The 23,968-nt window shown below is 41.2% G+C and overlaps 2 long non-coding RNA genes across 3 annotated transcripts in view; both read left to right on the top strand.

Moving 5' to 3' along the window:
* Positions 1-23,968, top strand: part of LOC133490341 (uncharacterized) — a 223,561-nt gene that overhangs the window by 152,977 nt on the left and 46,616 nt on the right. The window lies entirely within an intron of this gene.
* Positions 425-6,889, top strand: LOC133465308 (uncharacterized). Of its 2 annotated transcripts, none has more exons than XR_009784598.1 (3): positions 425-487; positions 5,647-5,866; positions 6,159-6,889. It is a non-coding gene; the product is annotated as an uncharacterized LOC133465308 (long non-coding RNA). The 2 variants fall into 2 exon arrangements; XR_009784599.1 differs by having other exon boundaries at positions 5,647-5,842.

The following is a 23,968-nucleotide window of genomic DNA, read 5'->3' on the forward strand; positions in this document are numbered from 1 at the left end:
AAATGGACACTTGTTTGACTGTGTTTGAGCATATTCTAACACACAAAATGTCTTTTCATTGCGACTGAATGTCATTCTTCACCCTGAAAACATATTAGAAAACATTGAACTTAAGTTTAACATTAAATGTAGTTGTTTTTTTACACATATCGCTAAAATTTGAGATAATTAAACGAGAATTGGCAATGTTATTAGATTACAAAATATAACATTTTTTGGGTCCTGCATGCGCATGAATCAAATTAAGAAAAAAAAACAAGGTTGAAATTGTTCATCCTTCAGTTTTGTGTAAAATCCAATTTGCAGTACTGCAATTGTAACGCTGTCAACAGCCCTGATAGGAAGTTGTTGCGTTGGCATGAAGCTCAAATATTTCCGCTAATTACAACCCACAAACTGAAGTTAGCACAATCACAAGGTCGAAGGTTCATTCATGCTGCTGGCTGCACGTCCTCATTCACTTTTAACTCATTGCTGGTGAAATCAGGTAATGTTGAGTCGCTTCGTCCCATCTCGTTCTGTATTAGGCTCGATTTCCACTGCAGGTCCAAGTGACCAATTCCCATTTAATGCCTCTTTCCTGTCTTTTTTTTTTTTGACCGCCTAAAACATAACATATCATTTAGATCGCCGTTTAGTAACCTCATAATTACTCCACTGGCCGACTTATTGTGCTTATTTAATAATGGACAGACCTCTCATGTAGCATATTTAGGCCATGTTTGATTTTCTACGCTTTTGCTGTAGTTTAGATTTCAAGGGATTGTTTTTGAATGGTTTTTTTTTTGTGTTGCTTGGGCAAACGCGGGTGTGTATAGTTCACCAATCTGTGTATTCGAATGACATCAAGGTGGCCTTGTCCGTGCTTTATCCTGTGTGTGCATTTATGCTGCACTTGTATTGGCTGATATCTGATACGTATTGGATTATTATCCACGTTTGGATGAGGCCTGATCCCAATCTGAAGATATATGATTCTGTCACTCTGGCATGATACACAAAATGTGCCACTTCAGAGCAAAAAAAAAAAACGGAATCTGGTCACTTGAACCATGGAATGTACAACCCCAATTCCAATGAAGTTGGGACGTTGTGTTAAACATAAAAGCTGGGACAGGGTCATGTTTACCACTGTGTTACATCACCTTTTCTTTTAACAACATTCAATAAACGTTTGGGAACTGAGGACACTAATTGTTGAAGCTTTGTAGGTGGAATTCTTTCCCATTCTTGCTCGATGTACAGCTTCAGCCGTCCAACAGTCTGGGGTCTCCGTTGTCTTATTTTACGCTTCATAATGTGCCACACATTTTCAATGGGAGACATGTCTGGACTGCAGGCAGGCCAGTCTAGTACCCACACTCTTTTACTACGAAGCCACGCTGTTGTAACACGTGCAAAATGTGGTTTGGCATTGTCTTGCTGAAATAAGCAGAGGCGTCCATGAAAAAGACGTTGCTTGGATGGCAGCATATGTTTCTCCAAAAACTGTATGTACCTCTCAGCATTAATGGTGCCTTCACAGATGTGTAAGTTACCCATGGCATTGGCACTAACACAGCCCCATACCATCACAGATGCTGGCTTTTGAACTTTGCGTACATAACAGTCCAGATGGTTCTTTTCCTCTTTGGCCAGGAGGACACGACGTCCACAATTTCCAAAAACAATTTGAAATGTGGACTTGTCGGACGACAGAACACTTTTCCTCTTTGCATCAGTCTATCTTAGATGAGCTCAGGCCCAGAGAAGCCGGCGGTGTTTCTGGGTGTTGTTGATAAATGGCTTTTGCTTTGCATAATAGAGTTTCAAGTTGCACTTACGGATGTAGCGCCGAACTGTATTTACTGACATTGGTTTTCTGAAGTGTTCCTCAGCCCACGTGGTGATATCCTTTACACATTGATGTCGGGTTTTGATGCAGTGCCGCCTGAGGGATCGAAGGTCACGGGCATTCAATGTTGGTTTTCGGCCTTGCAATGATTTCTCCAGATTCTCTGAACCTTTTGATGATACTATGGACCTTAGATAATGAAATCCCTAAATTCCTTGCAATTGTACGTTGAGGAACATTGTCCTTAATTAAACTGTTCGACTATGTTCTCATGCACTTGTTCACAAAGAGGTGAACCTTGCCCCATCTTTGCTTGTGAATGACTGAGCAATTCAGGGAAGCTCCTTTTATACCCAATCATGGTACCCACCTGTTCCCAATTAGCCTGTTCACCTGTGGGATGTTCCAAACAGATGTTTGATGAGCATTCCTCAACTTTCTCAGTCTTTTTTGCCACCTGTCCCAGCTTTTTTGGAACGTGTTGCAGCCATAAAATTCTAAGTTAATGATTATTTGCCAAAAACAATAAACTTTATCAGTTTGAACATTAAATATCCTGTCTTTGTAGTGTATTCAATTAAATATAGGTTGAACATGATTTGCAAATCATTGTTTTCTGTTTATATTTATGTTTAACACAATGTCCCAACTTCATTGGAATTGGGGTTGTATATCCTGTATCCAGTAACAATTTTTTTGGTAACGTTTTTTAATAAGAAAAATACATGTAATGAATAAACAGTTTGTGGATCATGACTTCATGCTTCAATGCCCATTGGCTTTGTGTTCCTTCTGGTGTGTGCGTCTTGGCCACCAGGAGTCAGTAAAATACAGACATACACAAAGAAGAGTTTCACAACTAAGTGACTCAGTAAGCAGCAGCAATATTGGGTGTTTTTCCAGCACAAAAACAACAACACATTTCAAATATCCATTGGCTGTTATAACTAGCGCAACATAAATGCTTTTTTTGTTGCCTGACTGTGGTGTTTTGCAATGTGTGCATTAACACACTTCCATATTGGCAAACAAAGGCAGCCTGTTGGCCAAACCCTTGCACGAAAATCAAGATGTGCCAGTTTTTTCACTCAACCGCAGTTGCGGCATCAACGAAAATAAGGCTCAGGCCTCTTTTCTGAAGAACTGCTCACTATCTGCTGCTTGTTTTCAAGTTCGTTGCCACCACTTAGTGCTTGTAACTTTCACAAAAATATTTTGTTACTTTTTAAAAAAAATAAAAATAAATAAAAAATTGGCCAAATGATATCTTGAAAAACACTTGTAAGTCCATTGTATATCAAATCAATATTCATATGCCATTATTTCATTAGAGCCCCTCTAAAAAAATTTTTTATTAAAAACTCGAGAATCGAACAGCCTCAAAAAACTTAGTTTGACTGAGTTTTGAGTTTCTGCTCTACTGCAATAAAAACAAATACCCAACTTTTCCTAATTATAGGGAATTTTATGAAATCCTACAACATTCTACTGAAATCAGACTTTATCAAGACAGGCAATGGGCTCGGTCCAAGGAGAACATTAGGAGACATTTAAGCTCGATTAAGAGGGTACACGGCATGTGACATTTTGAATCCATTTCAATCATTGTGTGTCTGGATGCGTTTTGTTGTTATCGGACAGGAGTTCCAATCGACTAATAGACGCGAGCAAATCCAACGCATTCCATCGAGAACACTTTCCTGTGCGGCTTAATTGGTTTTCTTGAAGTCGCAGGGTGCGGACAGGGCTAAAGTAGGAGAAAGTGGGTGGGGGTACTTGAAGGGGGTGAGTCAAACCACTCCGACAATCCATGTTTAAGGCGACCGTGTTTCATTTCCTGTTGCCTGCCTCAGTTCCCCCTTAAACAGCATTACCTGTTGAAGCCAGTTAAATCGTGGACAGTGTGATTAGAAGGCCACTGAGGACACTCAGTCTGGGCAACAAAGTAGAGACTAGCCTTTAATTCAATTTATCTTTACAAACATACACATCTGTGGCTAATTTCCCGCAAATTTTCGAGATGTCTTTTACTGCTTCGACGGAAAAGTTTGACCTTAACTAAAAAACACTCTCTCCTCCCGGAGCTGCGCATATCTGGATTTTGATCACGTAGCCCATAATAAGGTCTAAGGTAGTGAGTGCTGCATGAAACAGTACATAAAATATAGTCCTAATGGTGCGTTAATGACCGGGATCAAAAGACGACCGCATTAGCTGGGGATTGCATATATTGCCCGGGCCAGTTCCAGGTTAATGAGGATATATGGTTTCCCCCCCATATGTTATTTTGATGGATGTGTGTTTTGTGCTCCGTGTTAAATTCCGACATTTTGCAGGAATTCTGTGAGCCATTGATTTTAACATTGTCTTGGACAGTGTGGCCTTTTAAAGAACTTGTTTTTCTACCCATGTGCATAAACACATGAAGAACTGGAATATCACTTAGGAAAGCAAGGACCACTGCCTAGGTTTAACTGGTAATGAAAGTTGAGGGGGGGTAATGCTTGTTGTGTTTGTTTGACTACATTGTCTTGAACTACAGTTTCGGCAAATGTGCGCTCTGAGAAGAACGAGGCAGTAGATATCGATGGATGGCCTTTATTATGAAACCGCATGCAAAGGTGCTGCCAGCTAACAGTCAAATCTTGTCATTAAAACACTTCACAAGTCAACGTACAACACAAAAGACTACGTTTTGATTCTGGAGTGAGGTCAACTCTTTCAGCGTGACTCAAAAGGGCTATTTAGCTCTCTGTCACATACACAAATGAGCACAAAAACTTTTCACACTCCACTTGGTTCTTTGTTTGGCACTGGTTGCTAAGCTACCGAACAGGTAGTAGCCTGGTGCTTTTTCTAACTGGCTTGGATGTAAAGTAGTTACAACGGAAAGCCCTGGTTTTGCTTAAAACAAAGAGGAGGAGACACGATACAAGTGAAGCATGTGTGGCTATGCTATACAGTATATATTTTTTTTTTAGGCTAACATTTTTTAATGGGCAAGAACCCTGTGTGTTTTAGGATCAATTTTAAGGTTATTTTTTTAAGTGTCTTTACGTTCTTGGGCCACCATATTTTTCTGATATGCTTTTATCATATCAAACCTCGCGGGTCCTGAGGTCCTCTGGCATAGGCCTTTTAGTTATTCCCACGGCTAGAACAACATTTTGTGGAGAGGCTGCATTCAGCCACTATGGCCCGCGACTCTGCAGCAGTCAATATAATCATATGATGATGTATTGATTGAAAAACACGTCAAGGGAACCCTTAGGTCAAAGTATCAACATATGCCATGACCTTATACAAAAACACTTACTTTATGTATGATCATTTTTCTCAATTATATCGAAGCACAATATGTATATTAACACAGACATTGCACGGCGGTGGGCTTTGGCAAGGTATCCGCACATCATACGGGGGATGTCACCAGTTTGTTTGTTTGTTTATTATTGAGCAGGGTCATGTGGGGTTCCTTCGGATTTCTTTGTGGTTCTAGGCCTGCTGCATATGGAAAGTGCCTTTAACTTTTGTTGCGAATTGGCATAACATAAATACAACTGACTTTGACTGTGATGCATGGAGAATGACCAGAGGCGTTGCATTCTGGGGTGAGAGGAACAAGTACATTGCAACTTGAGCGACAAACAGTTAATTAATGTATCTGCATTTTTGTTCGGACTTTAATGGAAATTGTTTTTGTAGATTTTTGGTTAGTGACCCCCGCTATATTGTGGATTTTAAGGGATTTTTTTGGTATTCAGGCAAGTCCTAATTTAGAGTTGCACGCTTTCTGCTTGTTATATTTTTAGTTTGACAATAAACTACAGCTGGGTGCGGCAATCAGCTTGAAGGAGCCCTTTCCCTCTTTTAGCCAACGCAGCGTGAAAGATGACGAGAGACCGGCTAGGTAGCCAGCAGGCTAGCTGGAAAGGCGGCAGATTAGTCCACGTGGATTCATGGCACGGATGAGCGCTACACAGACCCGGGATTCTACTTGTGGCCAAGGTACGGCGAGGGATCTTGGCTAAAGTAAGCCTTTTTAAACTAAAAAGAAAAACTTTTCTGCATGGAGAAACAGCAGCTAAAACGCATCAGTCAAAATGTGCCAGCATACTCTCTTACCGGTTCAATAGATAGTTTTCAAATAATCAAATTGGATTTTTCAATTGTTGGACTATTACTTTGGAATAGTACAAGGAATAATGATTTGATTGTGATTTGCTAGTCATTCGTTACTGCCAATAAGAATAATAAATAGTAAAACTCCATTCGCTAGTCCGAACACAATTAAATATATGTTTAATTCTCTTTTGTTTTACAGTAAACTGGGAGTGACAGATTGACGCAAGCACACTTTGTCTCTTATCTGTAGGACTGTGCGAGTAAGAAAGTGTGAACAGAAAAAAGTGTGTTTTAAAGTTGAAATGTATTTTAATGTTTAAATGTGTTTCATGTAGATGGTCTGTCCATAACACAGATCGCAGGTGGGTTTGGAGCGTATATCCCATGACAAACAAGCATTCACACCGATGGACAATTTAGTCTTAAATGAAGCTAACGTGCATGTTTTAGCAACGTGGGGCAGTCTACTAACCACTCGCCCAGCATGCTGTCCCCATGGGATCCATGGAGGTGAAAGGAACAGATGGAGATGGGCGCAGCCATGTCCCGTTAGCCACGTTACCACGCTCGCCGTCGTCATGAAGCAAGCCTCTCGTCACCTTGTCCGCATTCCCAGGTCATGCTTTGGAAGTGTAGGGGTCACACCCCTTCAACCTCGCCTCCAGCCCCCCTACTGCCACCCGTTATATTAGGATCCGAACATGATGTAATTGGACCCATTTAGCTGGGGACGAGCCGCGGAGGACTGACAAGTAGGCTGCAGCCTGGGCTCCCTGTCTCCCCAGACATGGGCACTCAAACAAGGGCCGTGACCCACCTTTGTCTGCTACATTGACCCTTAGACACCGTAGGACAAACGGCAGACATAATGAGGACATGTGCATGTTTTATTTGTCTTTTAGCACATTTCAGGAATTAAAAAAAAAAAGTGACACCACAGTCAGCTGTAACCATGCTACACACATCATTAGGGTGTTATCAGTGGCTGCATCAAAGGATGGGCCGAGGGAGACGTGTAACAAATCCTTTGCTGCTTAAAGTCAGATAAGCATCATTTATCACTAAGAGTGCGGCTGGCCCATTAACAACCACGGCTCCATTAGCACTATCTGCAAGGCTTTTATAATGCTTTGTCTGGCCGCATCTTTACATTTGTACGAGGAAATCATTAAGCATTGTTTGTGTGAGGCGGAAGTGGCTTTTAGGCTAACACCGCGGCTATCTTCGCTGGCGTCCTGCTGGGGGTTGGAGGATGCGCCAAAGTGTTTAGACTGACGTGTAAAGGCAAGGAAATTTTCTTGGAGGGTGGGGGCTAAAGATTCTAAAGCTGTGCTCATGTCCAATTATTAATTGAAAAAGGACTTTGCATTAACACTTAAGTACAGTAATGTAAAATGTCTTCTAAATTTGACAACACAAAGAGGAGTGTTATTCACAATCCTGCCAAATTTGAATGATTAACTCATTCACTGCCATGGACGTTTGTATTCGTCAAAAACGTTTTTCAACAGGTAAGGCCTCTTTATGCCCGCGCGGCCCCTCTGCGTCATTAACATATACTGTACATTTTTGTCAATTGTTTATGATACTGTGCCAGAACAACAAAGTTCTAATAGTGCAGTCATCTCAAACAAAACTCAACATATGGAAGATGACAGTCATGATTTAATTTTTTTGTTCAATAGAACGCATGAAAAGGTTTGTCTAAAACACATGCACTAAAAAGGCCTGCTCAGTGATCAGTACAATATCTTACAGCACAATTGTTGACCAAATAAATAAAAAAAAAAAAAAAAAAACAAGATTAAGAAGCGCTTCACTACATTATGAGATATGAGTTAAATTGGTTACTTGACCACGCTTGTAACCCACATACTTGTCTCAAATGTATTTATGTACTCAAATCAAACTGAATGGTATTAATCCGTTCCAGCCTCCACCCCAACAAAAACTGTAATGTGTTTCTAATGACAAAGATTGCACTCTATAATATTGTACTTTACAAAAACAGTACAGTAATGACATAATTAAATAAAATGTAAAGAGTGAAACTGTTTTTGACAAATTTTTTTGCTTAAAAATCAACGGAGATTGTGGTGCTCCTTCTAGTGTGTGCACCTTTGGGCAGTCAAAAACAGACACATGGCTATACAATACACGGAGCAGGTCAAAGCTGCTCTGTAAGACGCAGTAATATTAGTTGTTCTTCTTAGAAGATAAAGAATATACACCAGTGAGTATTTTTATATGATCTGTCGACGTGTTGCTGCACCGTTTGTTTTCATACCCGTTTCTGAAAGGGTAACAGCACCGCCACCTATTGTAGATGCTAATTGTTAGCCCGCTCATAATAATAACAGTTCATTTTCAGAATTTGAGAATAGTTCTTGCAACGCAAAACATATCCACATTTTCTACTGTATTTGTTGTGCAAAATTCTCATGGGAACAGGTTAATCAGGGAGTGTATACACAAACCGGTCCAGTACACATTTTCTTTTTGTCTGTGGCATTAAAATTGGAAGATGAGTGTTTACTGGGGGACAAAGTAGAGGCCACCATCATGTAAACTTTTCTAGAATTAGCTACTTGTTGTCAGAAAGCCTTTTCCGCCTTTCAGATTGTGAGAAAGAGACCCCCACCGCCCACCCCGATGGTTTATAATCCCGCCTCTTGTTGTGCTGAAGAAGCTGAAAAAGGTTTATAGTGGGGGGGGGGGAAAGGGCTAAACAGTCATTTCCATTTGACCCTTGCTCTAGCTCATTGGAAGGATGGGACCATTGGGGGGGTTATAAGTGTGGGTGAGGGCCGGGTGATTAAACTGGAAGGAGGGGGAGTCTCATGCTCAGATGAGGACAGTTATGTTTGTATGAACAGACACTGGATTTCATTGTCCAACACACTTCCTGCGCCGGGCAACCATCCCTCTCTCGCTAACATAAAATGACCCCCCGTACTCACTCTGGCGAGGTATCTTCACCCTGCGAAGATTTGCGGCGCACGCATGAATACACACATTGCCGCGCACTTCCTCTTCTGCCGATCGGGTGACATCATTAACAATCATTACCGGGACACCAGGAAGCGCTCACGTCATGAGATCAGGTTAGCCTCCTCGGGATGAAAGATTTAAAGAGGAAAGCGCCTTTGCTTTACCACTGGATTTCATCAACGCCTCGCTGGCTTTCAAGTGTGCGGCATAAAAATGATTAATTTGCACAGAAATTCAAACCCATTGTTGTGTTTCAAAGAATTCCGCCACAGCGCCTGTGAACTGACGTTCCCCTGTCGGCAGTTTGTGAAAATGAAAGACGCACTTTGAGGCTTTGATTGCACGACCTCATCGTTTATATTTAGGCTTCCTCTGATGTTGGCGTCTGACCACTTCAATGTGACATGGATGCAGGCAGGGGCTTTTTGGTGGTTTGTGAGGCCGGCCGCTTTCGGGATTTGGGCTGGACCGAATTTGGTATGGCCTCTCAGAGCTCAAAAGGGAGCGGACTCGCCAAGGCTGGGCTTTTGCAAGTGACGCAAAGCTTCCTTGAGGCCACTGGCGTCTCGGGAGCTCGTCTTGTGTGACAGCGACCGCAGCTACCGCGAGTAAGGCAGAACTGATGTTGCTTTAGGCTCGGTGCATGCGGGTGAGAGTGAATCCTTGTCGATGCGTGTGTACGTACAGTTCTGCAGATGTGTGTGGTGGCAGTAAAACAGGAGCGAAATAAAAGGAGAGGCGGTGGATAGTTCAGAGACTTTTGGTTTTATTCAGTCTCGTCCATTTCTGCGAAAGAAACTCCACGTTTCACTTTTTCATTCATAGGAACTTGAAATTATAAACATAGTTAAGTATTATTGTAGAATTATTATTATATTATTATGTACTGTATATAAAATACTTTATTGATACGGCTAGGCGGCTGGCTGTATACCCAGAACCATATATTTTTGTTGGGAAAGTTCATGTGATACAACACAGCATTTATTGGTTAGCCTGCGACGTTGCGATGCCGTGCACCTGTGATTCAAATTTGGAATCGCTGCAAAACAAGTGGCCAACGGATCAGCCACTCATTAAAACTACAACCCCAATTCCAATGAAGTTGGGACGTTGTGTTAAACATAAATACAAACAGAATACAATGATTTGCCAATCATATTCAACCTATATTTAATTGAATACAGAACAAAGACAAGATATTTAATGTTCAAACTGATAAACTTTATTGTTTTCAGCAAATAATCATTAACTTAGAATATTATGGCTGCAACACGTTCCAAAAAAGCTGGGACGGGGTCATGTTTGCCACTGTGTTACATCACCTTTTCTTTTAAACAACAGCTTCATAATGCGCCACACATTTTCAATGGGACACAGGTCTAGTACCTGCACTCTTTTACTACGAAGCCACGCTGTTGTAACATGCAGAATGTGGTTTGGGATTTTCTTGCTGAAATAAGCAAGGGCGTCCATGAAAAAGAGGTTGCTTGGATGGCAGCATATGTTTCTCCAAAACTTGTGTACCTTTCAGCATTAATGGTGCCTTCACAGATGTGTAAGTTACCCATGCCATTGGCACTAACACAGCCCCATACCATCACAGATGCTGGCTTTTGAACTTTGCGTACATAACACTCCAGATGGTTCTTTTCCTCTTTGGCCAGGAGGACACGACGTCCACAATTTCCAAAAACAATTTGAAATGTGGACTTGTCGGACCACAGAACACTTTTCCTCTTTGCATCAGTCCATCTTAGATGCGCTCGGGCCCAGAGAAGCTGGCGGTGTTTCTGGGTGTTGTTGATAAATGACTTTTGCTTTGCATAGTAGAGTTTCAAGTTGCACTTATGGATGTAGCGCCGAACTGTATTTACTGACATTGGTTTTCTGAAGTGTTCCTGAGCCCATGCGGTGATATCCTTTACACATTGATGTCGGTTTTTGATGCAGTGCCGCCTGAGGGATCGAAGGTCACGGGCATTCAATGTTGGTTTTTGGGTTTGCCGCTTACATGCAGTGATTTGATGATATTATGGACCGTAGATGATGAAATCCCTAAAGTCCTTGCAATTGTAGGTTGAGGAACATTGTCCTTAAACTGTTCGACTATTTTCTCACGCACTTGTTCACAAAGAGGTGAACCTCGCCCCATCTTTGCTTGTGAATGACTGAGCAATTCAGGGAAGCTCCTTTCATACCCGATCATGACACTCACCTGTTCCCAATTAGCCTGTTCACCTGTGGGATGTTCCAAACAGGTGTTTGATGAGCATTCCTCAACTTTCTCTTTTTTACCACCTGTCCCAGCTTTTTTGGAACGTGTTGCAACCATAAAATTCTAAGTTAATAATTATTTGCTTAAAACAATAAAGTTTATCAGTTTCAACATTAAATATCTTGTCTTTGTAGTGTATTCAATTAGATATAGGTTGAACATGATTTGCAAATCATTGTATTCTGTTTTTATTTATGTTTAACACAACGTCCCAACTTCATTGGAATTGGGGTTGTAGTTGCCAAACCGCCCACAGAGTTCAGTCGGGTTGGGCCTTGTTGCTCGGTGTCCGGCAGGTCTTAAGGTTCAAGTTTTTGGAAGTGCAAATAACCTTACTGCAGCAAAAGAAAAAAAGAAAAAAATCCCTGTGGTATTTTAACACCATTATCCGCACGGAAGTTGCGTTTCCATCCATGCGATCAAACTGTAGCTGACTTGCCACTAGTGTCGAAAGCGCATTTGTGTGACATTTAGTGCTTGTGGTTTTTTTTCTTAATGCGCCTTTGGACCGGTGACTGACACTGGCCTTTTGTACTCCGACCAGTACGTTGTTTTACAGCATCACATTGACACAGTAGCAAACCCAGGACAAGTTTGACTCGCGCAAATAATCGCACAACAAGCAGCAGAGTGTGGGTCCAAGCGTGCTCCTTCAGGAACAGGTGTTAGGCATCAGATATGCCAGACAGATTAAAACAAGTTTGTGAGGGATTGTCAGTAACAGCGGAGATTTGCAGATTACACACACAAGACAGGAAAGTCACACTTTAATCCTACCAAGGGGATATAGCGGGAATGTAATGACTATATTCCAAGACATTTCTCTTTGTATTAGTGAGCATGAACTACAGTGACATTGAGAATATATTTATATATTGGCGTTTCTTGAAAAACTGCCTTATCTTTTGAATTTAATACAGTACACCTATAATTTTTTTTTAGAGTGTTGCTGAAAAAACAGTCCAGTTATGAATGTAATATTACCAGTTATTTGGTATGTAGAATACAGTGGTGCCTTGAAATACGAGTTAAATTTGTTCTCTAACCACGCTTGCAACTCCATTTAATGAGAAAGTAGCATTCTGTAATGTTATTTATAACAATTTACCATAATGACACAATTAGAATGAAAAAATAATTCAACCATTTTTGTCACGCTTTCTCCTTCAAGATGTACAGACATACTATACTGGAACTCCTCTTCAGCTTCTCAGTTTGGCAGTAATATTAGTCGTTCTTTGCAGACCATACAAAATATACTGTACGCCTGTGAGTATTGTTATATATTGTTATTATTATTTGTGTTCTGTTGCATGATGTCTCTACTTAGCATAGCTGGCTAATCTATACGCACTTGATCTGTAATAACATTGTCATTTCTCTAATTGGCTGTGCCGTGTCTATTCATGGAACTGATGCCTTTATTGCGGGCGTGCAGTGCATGAAGGTCAATATCAACATATTACTGAGTTGTGACCGAGCCGCAGAAAGTCACAATGAGATGGAATCAGCAAGTCAGCAGCACCTGCCACTGTTTGCGTGGGACCAAACACACACACAGGCACAAACACAGATGAATAAATACACAAGGACACTGGCACCGCTCACCCTAACCCCCCCCACCCCGCCACCGGCTTAATCTAATCAAGTGCGATGGCTAGCTCGATTAATAAAGCCAGCTATTGACTTCTAATTGGCGCCGCTCTGCTCTGCTAATTTCCTGGGACGATGTTACACTAATGCAGTTTGCCTGATGGACTACTTATAGTTCTCTCCCAAGAGAGCCGGGCCTTCGAGATGGATAGATGGCAAGGTTGAAGAGAAGGAGGGGAGGGAAAGAGGGAGGATGTTTTAAGTTTGATAAAGATCACAGGCTGTTGTTTCAGCGCAGAGCATTTTCTAATCAGTGGCCCTTTGGAAATGTCATCCAGGCTGGTGTAGCTTTACCGCGCCATGACAGGAAAAGGGGAGGCGGGCGAGTGGCGAGAGTGGCGCGGGACAGCTCGAGCTGCCGCCTTTCACCGGTGCAGTGTAACACTAGCCACCTGTACACCCACTAATGAATTCCCCGCAAACCACTCGGAGCTCCGAGTGCGCACACGCTCGCCGAGTCCGGCACACTTCGGCGGGCCCTGATCGCATTAGTTCTGGGGAGCTGACCGCGAATATATGCCCACATAAACAAAACAGATTAACAAGTAAAAAAAAAACAAACACATGGCTGCGAGTTTTTATTTTTATTTTTTTTTAATCTCGACCGAACAGCAGACATGACAGGAAAAAAAAATATTGTGGTCACGACATAGATTTACAGTGCACCCCTATTCATAATAGAGAGATATTTTCTTGTACGTCCCGCAATAAAAAAAAAAAAGTTATTTGTATGTACGTACCTTTACTGACATTGAAAAAAACCCAATCCTGTTCAATTTTGGCCCACCACATCAACCATTTCATGATGAAAAAAAAAGTCCTATCCATCAACACTTTTTATTAGACCGTTACCGCATTTACAGTGCTGAAACTTGTTTTCAATTAAAGTGGGGGAAGTCGTTCCAGTCCAGAATTTCTGTCCCTTCCTCCTTTGCAATAATCCTCACCAATCCTCAATCAACACGCACACACAAACACACACACACACAATCATAATTCTGTTTTCTCAGGAGGGAGATTGTGATCAAGACATGCCAACAGATTATCTTGTGAATTTAGCACTATCTGCGTCTTACTCAGTTCTTAATCTTCCATATTTGCAATCTCAAGTCTGTCAGTAATTCTTCTGGTGGCGCGCTAACAATCCCACTGCGACACATCCTGTAATCCCGGGTTGACATGGATTCTGGAGGTTGAGGCACCTGTTTTTGCCTCAACGTTAGCTTCCACATCCACTGCATGTGTTTTGGTTTACAGATTAAGATTTGTCATGTAAACACATTATTGGGAAAATATTTTTATTGTATGATTTATTATAGAACGGGTTTTGTATTACTGTTCCTGATAAACAAAATATTTCTCAACAACACAATTAGACTCGACTAGCTAAAGTGTAGAAATCAACTATTCCTCCATAAAGTCCTTCTCGTCCTTTCTTTTGACCTGGATTGTGGCAATTTTTCTTGATCCAGTGTTAAGATCTCATATTAGGGAAAGGATTGGTGTGTCTTTAATGCCCCCAGATTACCAGTAATCTTATCTCCTCAGATTACTCAAGAATGGGAATACGCAGGCGTTGAGCCAATTCAAACTCCCTTTCTTGAGATTTAACCGAATTAAAATAAAGAATATTTTTTTTGCGTCAAATGAGGCAAGGAACGGGAAATAAATCTAGCGTTACGCAAATTCTCATGGTCCTTTCCTGTTTTCTGCTCATGGATATATGTTGAAGAATTATTTATTGAATATTAAGCATATGAAACAGTAAATCCACTTAAAGTTTGTGTACAAATGCTTTCATTTCATTTATCCAGATGTAATAAGCAGATTCCATTCTCTATAAAAGCTACAATAGTCTTCAAGTGGATCAACAGTGGAAAGATACCTAAATTTATTCATATATATTTATATATATATATATATATATATATATATATATATATATGCGCACACGCACACACACGTTAAATTCAATGTGTAATTTTGGTGGGGAGAAAATCCTAGTTTATCCGTTATCAGAACTGTTTTTCTGATTTAGCTCATATGACGGCTTGATTTAATCTCTCAAAAAAGACAAAATGGTCGTCCAAAAGGATAAATCAATTTCTCAGCATCCGTCTCTGCAGGCTCGGTCCAATTTGAGAAAACACATGACGGCAAAGCCCAGCAAAGATCCTGCATGTAGTCTTGTTTGCACCGACGCACGGACAACCTTGGGGAAAAAGATAACGCACACACACACGTGCACGCACGCACACATACAAGCATAAAGGCTAGAGACACTGGGTCCTGTTGACCGTGGTCCAAGCACACACTCGTTCAATTAGCCGGGACCGCCAGGGCGACGTCAACGCGGGCCTCCAAACAATGGACATGGGGGATTCATAAAGCGGCAGGGAGGAAATATGAGCTAATGCCACTATTCCAATTAGGGTAACATTTGTTGCCCCGTGACACCTAAATGTGACTTTGGGCAGCTGCTGCTGGCCGCAGCACAATAGAAGGTGTGCGAGGGTTAGGCTGCATCGTATTGTTGGCCCGGCGATTGTGTGAAAGGTCGAGGGTCGCGTCGCTCTCTCAGGAAAGTCAGCTCCTTCATCGTGCGGAGGGGGGGGGTGGGGGGGTGGGGTTCTTTCCAGCACTCCCTGAAGCTCAAACATAAATCCTGTCTGTTGATATGAATTCTACATTTTCAAAATGCAGTAACTAGCTATCTGCGAAGGATAGGGATGGAGAAAAAATAAAAAATCTGTGAATAGGTGAATTTGCAAATGCAGAACCACCAATATGCCAGTGTCCACTGTATAAATAGTATTCTTTTGTTTTTTTTAAACTACTATGATCCCAAAACAGTTACATATGATTTTAAACTCAACTCACAACATTACCCCTAAAAATGAATGGTTTACAGATTGTTTGATTTTGAAAAAATGCACTAGAATGTACAGTATAGACAAACAAGAATTCAGACTCGCATTACCACCGAAGGAAAATGAAGAGTTTTCACTGAAGCAAGCATGCATATTTTTGGAATGTGGGCGGAAGATGAGATGGAATACCCGCAGAACACCTGCGCTAGCTCGGGGAGAAGATCAAACCTCCACACGAAGGCCGGAGCCAAAATTCAAATCCCATGAACCTCAGAACAGTGAGGCAGATGTGCTAACCTCTAGCATACCATGCAGCCCATAATACAATACTGTACTGTGTATGTATGTATTTCATTATTCAAGTACCTGCCTAGTTTGTGGTTGGAACATGCCCATTCAAATCGGGAAAAATCTGTTCCTCAGAGGGGTTGAGGAATGAATGGCTTCAGTTTATTTTGGGAGAAATGTCTTAGCATTTCGGAACTAGATTTGTGCTCTGTTCAGGCACATTTTGTGGCGAATAACTTTGTAAACAAGCTTTCACACACGCTAGAAATACATTTTTGGGTTTAGATCTCCATAGAGCGACTCTCTAACTTGGACATAGTATAAAAGTGTCAATTTCATTTCAAAAAACATTTTGGTTTTGTCATACGAGTGTACAGAACCAGGCCCCTCTGAGATTTACTTCTGTTTGACCCAGTTTTGGATCTGCTTTGTCCATATTTGTCTAAGACTGCCCCCTCTAATCTGATTGGTTGCATCCGTGTAGAAGACCCACTTGTGAGAGCACACGCGTTTGTTATGTTGACAGCGCTAGCTCGGGAGCGGAGGGAAGGCGGAGCTCTTCGCTAGTGACATAGATAAGCTCGAGAAATTCGAATGACCTGATTTCAGGCCTCTCGGCAGAAAAACATCAAGCGCAGGAATGTGTGGATGATTTTAATTCATATTTCACATGTTTAATGAGGCACCATAGAGACAATATTACATCCCAAATAGTAGAAAAAGTTGATTTGGTAAAATATGGCTCCTTTAAGTGAGTGAGACCCAGCCGCACCACCGCCAAGCCATACAATTACCTTATATAAAGGATACATATATTATTATACAACAGTACTTTAATTATGTGTATAATTTACCTGTGTATAATGTACCAGTGGATGAAATAGCAAAGCTAGCTAGCAGTCATTGTCACCAAAATGTACACGAGCGATGTCCATACCGCACCAGTTACATTCAAGCGAATAGGTGCTGAGCCGAGCCTCTCAATATATCCCCACTAGCTTTTTATTTTCGCTCATGTCCTCTCTCTGTAGCAACCGTCTTTTTCTTTGTGCTACTCTTTGTGTTTATGCTTTAATAAAAGTAATAAAATTGAAAATGAACTGTGTATGTCACTTCAAAAGCCTAAACAGGATCGCCGTTCAGGGCGTTCACGATCAAATAGCTCAATGCGTGGGTGTGAGTCGCCGACTGCCATGCCATTTCGCGGACACCGAGATATCGCCAACTACCAATCAGAGCAAAGCTGCTTTCCATATTTAAAATAAGGAGAACAGCGAGCCAATCAGCTTCAGCAAAAGCCTATTTACATATCGAATATTAATGTGAAAGTCAGTCATCTCATCTCCCAGGCATTTTAGACCGACAACACTCACTTGAAAAAGGGCATCCTGGGGATTACCAACCCAAATGATCTTGCAAACCTGATTAAAGGACATCAAAGATTTTAAAAGATAATCATAAAAAAATAGGTGTCGCATGGGAGCTTTAAGCAAGTAGACATTCTTTTATAGGGACTTTTTCATCCCCAGCATGCTTTCTGATCCTACATATTGTTTGCTGCAAATGTAAATATTTGTGCAAGAAAAAAAAAAAAAAAAAAAAACAACTGTAAAAGATATTTGTATTTTACTGAGCTAAATTACAATGCCACTGGGGCTTAGAGTGTTGAGTTTCCAGCGGAAAAGATCTAAAGACTTTGTGTGCCTTTTACAACATGGGAGTTAAAGAACCACAAAATGATCAACACAGCCAAGCAACTGTAACCCGTCTCGTTCTCACACACACACACACACACACACACACACACACACACACACACACCCCCAGATCGGCAGCAGCCAATCTGTTGCTCTGGGCTCCATCGAATTTTAAATCGCAGCTGCCTCTCCCAGATTCTTCCACCGTGTGTTTGCACGTATTCAGTCACTTACAACGAAGCAAGACAACGCTAGATGTGCACATGCTAACATAGGGGCCGAGGCCCCTAAACATCACCAGGCTCCACTGGCCCAGAAAGCACAGCTCCCCCTGGGCTACGTCTGAGACGCTGGTGGCTAAGTTGGCCTGACAGCTACATGCTTTAAAGGAGCCACTCCCCGTCCACGCAAAACGTCTCTTTGGGTGCCGATATGTTTAAAAAAACTTAAGCTTATACGGCAGCGGCGGTATATGAAAGAAGTGGGTGTGTTAAAAGAAATTGGCCGTTATGATCAGTCCCTCGGTTTTATGAGGTGGTAGCGACATAGAATGTGAATGAATGTGTATCGTGGGAAGATGATGTTCCAAGAGAGGTTCAAGCCCAGATCCCCTGACTGTGACGCAGAGGTGCTAACCACTATTTTCACTGCGCTGCCTTCGGACTTTTCCAATAACGGTCAAAAGTGGAAATCAATTTCTTTCCTTTGTTTCAGCTATTTGCGGTGCATCTCTTAGTATGGAATTCCCAAAAGGCTAGACGGAAATGTAGCCCACAATCTTTGCAATGAAGACGCAGTTTAACTTTAAAATACATTCCCAAACAACACGTCTAATTCCTCCCACATTAGACAAAGTATTTGCTGCGGATTCACACACAAGCAGGCTTTTACCACAAATTTTCCTCTCGCATCAGTGGAATTAAGTCGGTGCCCTCTTCTCAAAATGTTCCCATGTTTGACAAAGGGCCCATTCCGCTCGCGTCCCAACAAACGACACCATTCACACGCGCCAAATCATGTGAAGCGCAGCAGAAGACATGACCAGCTGCTAACCTCCTCCCTGGACTCCAGTCCACCTCAGGAAATCAATGGCGATGACTCAAAAGGCAGCATAAACAAAAGCCTTCATCCGTTCTCGTTTTAACATGATCCTCGCTGGTTTGCTGTTCTTCCCACTTTTCGACTCTTACATGAGGACGTGTAAACACAGCCTCAAAGGAGTGGCGGCAGGCGTAATAGAAATGATCTGTCAGTGCCTCTTTGAACGGGACCAAAACAAAATGATGGAAACTATTTACAGCCACCTAAAAACAATATGGTGGCTTGTGGGGAGCTAAAGTGTTTTCCAGAAGTTGCAAAAGTACTCACACACTGTATTTGAAAGTACAGTGGTGCTTTGAGATATGAATTGAATTTGTCACCCAACCACTCTCCTAACTCAAAACACTTGGATTTCAAATCATCTTTCACCATTAATATGAATGGAAATGCCAATAATGCGGCACGGTGGATGGATGGATGGAAATGCCAATAATCTAGTCCAGCCTCACAATTCTTTTTTTTTTAACTTTTTGGTTTTTTTCAAAGAAAGATAGCACACTATAATATTGTACTTTATAAAAAAAAACGTAGTAATGACATTGAATAGAATGTAAATAATTAAACTGTTTTTGAAAAAATTTTCTCGCTTCAGTCCAATTGACATTGTGCTGTTCCTTCTGGTCTGTGAGCTTTAGCGACAATACAATATATGTTTGAGTATTGTTATATTATCTATCTACGTTTGCAGGCAGTCTGCGTATAAATATCGCAATATTGGTACTTCCGTTAGCCCATCCATGCCGTTTTGCATTGTGTGAGCATTAAGCTAATCCAAATGATGAAAAATCGCATTACATTACAACTTGCTAGCATTGTTTTTTTATGCTATCATAACAATGTGTTCCCATACCTTTGCTAACATTGGGAACTGTTTCACAAAAAATGCTAAATTGGCTAATGGTAACAACTGCAAAAGTACATCTTATTGAATATGTTTTTTTTTTTTTTTTCAGATTAAACAATTTTTCAGCACCAAAAACTGGTGGTTTTTAGGCCACATTCGCTCCGAACCGTTCTTGTAGCTGACAAAATCAACAATTCTCTAAAATAAGAGCTTGCTTCTCCGAATCGGTTTGTGGTTGTTGGAAATGCTCCTTGGTTCACTTTCCCTCAAGTCACTACTATGAAAACCCCCAAGACCTCAGTCAGTCAAGATCTCAACCGTAGTTGATTTTACCTCTCTCTAGCTACAATTTTTTTTTTACGTTGCGTCATCATCCGCATAGGCTGAAAAAAAGTAATAAGCCCATTTCGACAGAGTAAGGAGTAGAAAGCACAGAAGATTTCATATAGGAAGTAAAAAGTTGTCAGAAAAATAAATACTTAAGTAGAGTACAGATATGTGAAAAACCTTGAGCGCAGTAACAAAAGACCAGTGGTGGGAAGTAACAAGGTGCTGTATATGTACTTTGTTACTTCCCACCACTGTTGTTTTGTGGTGTTTTCACTGCCCACCTCCTACTTTTGTTCTCCGCAGGCCGTGTGCTGGCACGCGTGTTTGTGTTGCGGTAGGAAAAGCAGCACTTATTAGGTGTCACATCGCGTTAGAAGCTGTGACCTGTCAGGGCTCGTCTCGCCACTTATCTGTCACCAGCGGCCTGTCGAGCGTCTGCCGCCGGATTGCGGCGGCGCACCTTCACTATGGATATTTGCTGCTCGAGCGTGCCCCCCTGACAACGCAGGGGTCGACCATCAAGATGACCCCGATTGTCAAACAACAACAAAATCCAAAGACGGTTTATGAGCTTTCAAACCCTGGGGCTGCGTGGCCAGACCGCCATTATCAACAATTAGTATCTAGCTGGAGATGAGAGAGAGATTTTGCAACACTTGAAGTTCCAGACCACTGCCTAAACCATAGAATAATAGGAAATAGTGACTGCTCAAAATTTGAACAAATACTTAATTGTACCATTTGGAATTTTATCTTTTTTTTTTCAAAATCAAATTATCTGCTCTTCACTTTAAAGGGCAATGTTGTTTGAAATTATATTAAACTGTTTTGATGTAATGGTCATTGATATTTGCAGTTTAAACCAGCGGTGCCCAATTTTGCTCCTGGGGGGATGCAGTGTTAAAAGTGTAGGTGTAAAAAGAGTGGGGGAATTCTGACACGTCCTCCACAGGACTTCTGCAAATAGTAATCATAAGTTGGTTTTATTCAGAGCTTTTCTCGGTATGCTATGATGCAAATAGGAACACAATTTCCATTTAAAGCGTCGATGAATAACGATAATCCTGTTTAATGAGAAAATTGTATGAATCTCGATAGTTTTCTCCACTTTCTGCTCCTTGTCAAGATCCGATTTTAAAACAAATCACACTAATGATCCTAATGAAAGTAAACATTCCTTTACATATTGTCATCTTACTACAGCTCGTGATTGTGGAGATATGATTCTGCCCCTGCTCAGTGCAGGGGCTAATCTTTTCTCATGGAATATTGACTGTGGGCCACCCCAAAATATTGAAAAATCCTAAACTATTTGTGTTATCGCCTTTAACAGAAAACTGTGATGTAGCGCTTTTTCAAAATGAATATATTATGGTACATATCAAAACAATATCTAATTGCTTATCTTATCTTTACCTACTCTGACGGATTGGTTTTAGCATGTTCAGTTAATTAAAGGTGCCAAAGTAGATTTTCTGTTTTATTATCATTAAACATTGACAAACTAAACATACGAGAAACACATTTGCTTATCATACTGGCACTGCCAGCCTAAACATTAACATTACATTTTTAGTACTATATTTCAGCTGTCTAACTTGTTTGTTATGCGTCAACACCTGTGAGAAATGTGAACTCAAAACATCTTTTTTTTCTATCAGCAATACAGTGAAAATGAAATTTACTTTGCCAGTCAATTTACAGGGTGCGCCGCTAAATATTGTGCTGACGCCCCCTATGATTTGTGGTTAGGGGCCACTGTGGTCCTAAAACTAAAAGGTGATTGAGTAGTATTTGTCTTTCATGGTTGAAGAAAAAATATTGATTTACTTTTATCTTCCAATTAACTCCTGGGGACTAAGCCTCCCCTGTGCATAAAACCTTGTGACCCTCCTGGGGTGCCCAATTATTTGTTTTTGTTACACTATGTTAAAAAAAAGTATACAGTACTTAAAGTAACTTGAATGACTTGAAGTATAGGAAAAACAAAACGAGGAAGCTGCCTTCTGAGGCTTTGGCCCCCGCACAGCTAACTTGCCAAGCTATAAATCATGCTTGGGATGGGGCCTGGCGAAACTGGAATGTGAGAGCGAGACAGTGGTGAAGGTGAGCTGCCAGGTTCGGGCATCAGGTAGCTGCCACACGACCACAATCAGCGCAGTGCCGAGCAGCAACACGGCAAAAAGGCCCGAGCTGGCCCTTGACACGCCGCGTCGTCCCGCGGGTTATGAAGGCAGGCGGGGATGGCGACGGAGTGACGAGACGCAGAAGCTGTCAGGAGGAAAAACGCAAGGACGGGATGTCATGTTACGTCGGCCGCGTAGACATGGCGCCGCTATCTTTGCTGAGACAGCTGCGAATGCGCTCACTGCATGGTGCTGATGATTTTGTGCGTCACTTCAAAGACTGAGCTGGCTGGGTCTGAGCCTCTCTCGCCATAGGAACTAAAAATGGAGCCTCTTTTTTTTTTTTTTTTTTTTTTTTTTTTTTTTTTCTCTTAAGCATAGCTAAAGCGCACTTTAGTTTTCTCAAGCTGCTTGTACACAGTGCTCGTGCACACGTTTTATAAATAATGAGACAATTATTGTGTTATCATCAAGACAGTGGAGGTCAGTGACTATCCTTGAATATAATGCAAGACAAATATATTACACTAAGACAGTGGTTGGCGTTTATTTCGCTCCGTGACCACGCTCGTAAGTCGGAGACGGTCAGAACTTCTCAGTAAGCTGCAATAATATGAGTCATTTTTCACAAAGCAAGGAAAATATGCCTGTGAATATTGTTATACTTTCGGTTCACGTGTTGCTCAACCCTTTGTGGTTGTTTTAAATGCACGCATAATTCTTTGTTTTATGTTTAGTTTGACAGTAACCCTCAGCTGCGAGTGGCATTCAACAGTTTTTGTATTTTTTATTTTATTTTTTGCAAAATTGTTCACAGTTTGCCAAACTGCTGAGTTGAGTTCACTGCCACAATACAGTGCCCGTATCCCAAATTCTCAAAACAAAAATTATCTCCAAAAAACTCTTAAATCGAGTCATTTGTGTGTCAAGGCAACACTGTATTAAAAAAACTCAATTTAGAAAATTACATCTCGCAATGACAGAGGTCGAGCCCTGGTATTAATAGGTCTACTACAATTAATAATGATAATAATAATAGTACATTAAAATCTCTTTGATCAATACCACTAACTACATTCTGTACACTCATAGAAATATGCCATTCAGCTACTTCTTAGACCTATAAAAAGACTTTAAAAGCTTGGAGTCTAGCTTTACTAGTGTGTAGACGGGCAGCAAAAGCCAGTGTATCATCACACTGCTACATTATTTCACAATGACATAGTGGAGGTGACATTATGAGCGTGTGCAGGACAAGCAAATGGTCTATCAAAGGTCGGCGGCCATGCCTCAAGGTAGCAATAGTTCTCACCAGATGAGATAAGCACCAGGAATAAAATGATAATTGTTAAAAGTGTGGGATTCCAGCGGCGTTGAATGTGTTGCTTGTCAATGATTCTCATGATGCTGAGCAACCGAAAAAGATGCCTTTGTGTTGCAGAGGTTGGCCGCTCAAAGGCACTATTCAGAGTTGTTTGGACCTCCTCGGGGCCCAGCAAAAGTCCCCCGATGCTGGATTTTATGTAAGAATGGCAGCAGAGGTTGATGTTGAGATTTGTCTTTTACTGACTATCGATTATGAGTGACTTTAAAAGTAATAAATTGTGCTATTATCAGTAAAACCGCATTGTGTTTGGAGAAATAGATATCTCCTTTGTAGATCCATTCAATTTTTTTGTGGCAATAACATTTTACTATACCCAGTTTATCCATTTTTTGGACAATTTTTTGTCATCTTAGTTTTTGAAAAACGCCTTTAATGACATACTGCGCTCAGGTGGAGCAAATAAATGGCGCAATTTTGATTTTAAGAAGTGGAATATATACCCTC

The sequence above is a fragment of the Phyllopteryx taeniolatus genome, chromosome 15 (assembly GCF_024500385.1).
Source record: "Phyllopteryx taeniolatus isolate TA_2022b chromosome 15, UOR_Ptae_1.2, whole genome shotgun sequence".
In the NCBI taxonomy this organism is placed as follows: Eukaryota; Metazoa; Chordata; class Actinopteri; order Syngnathiformes; family Syngnathidae; genus Phyllopteryx; species Phyllopteryx taeniolatus.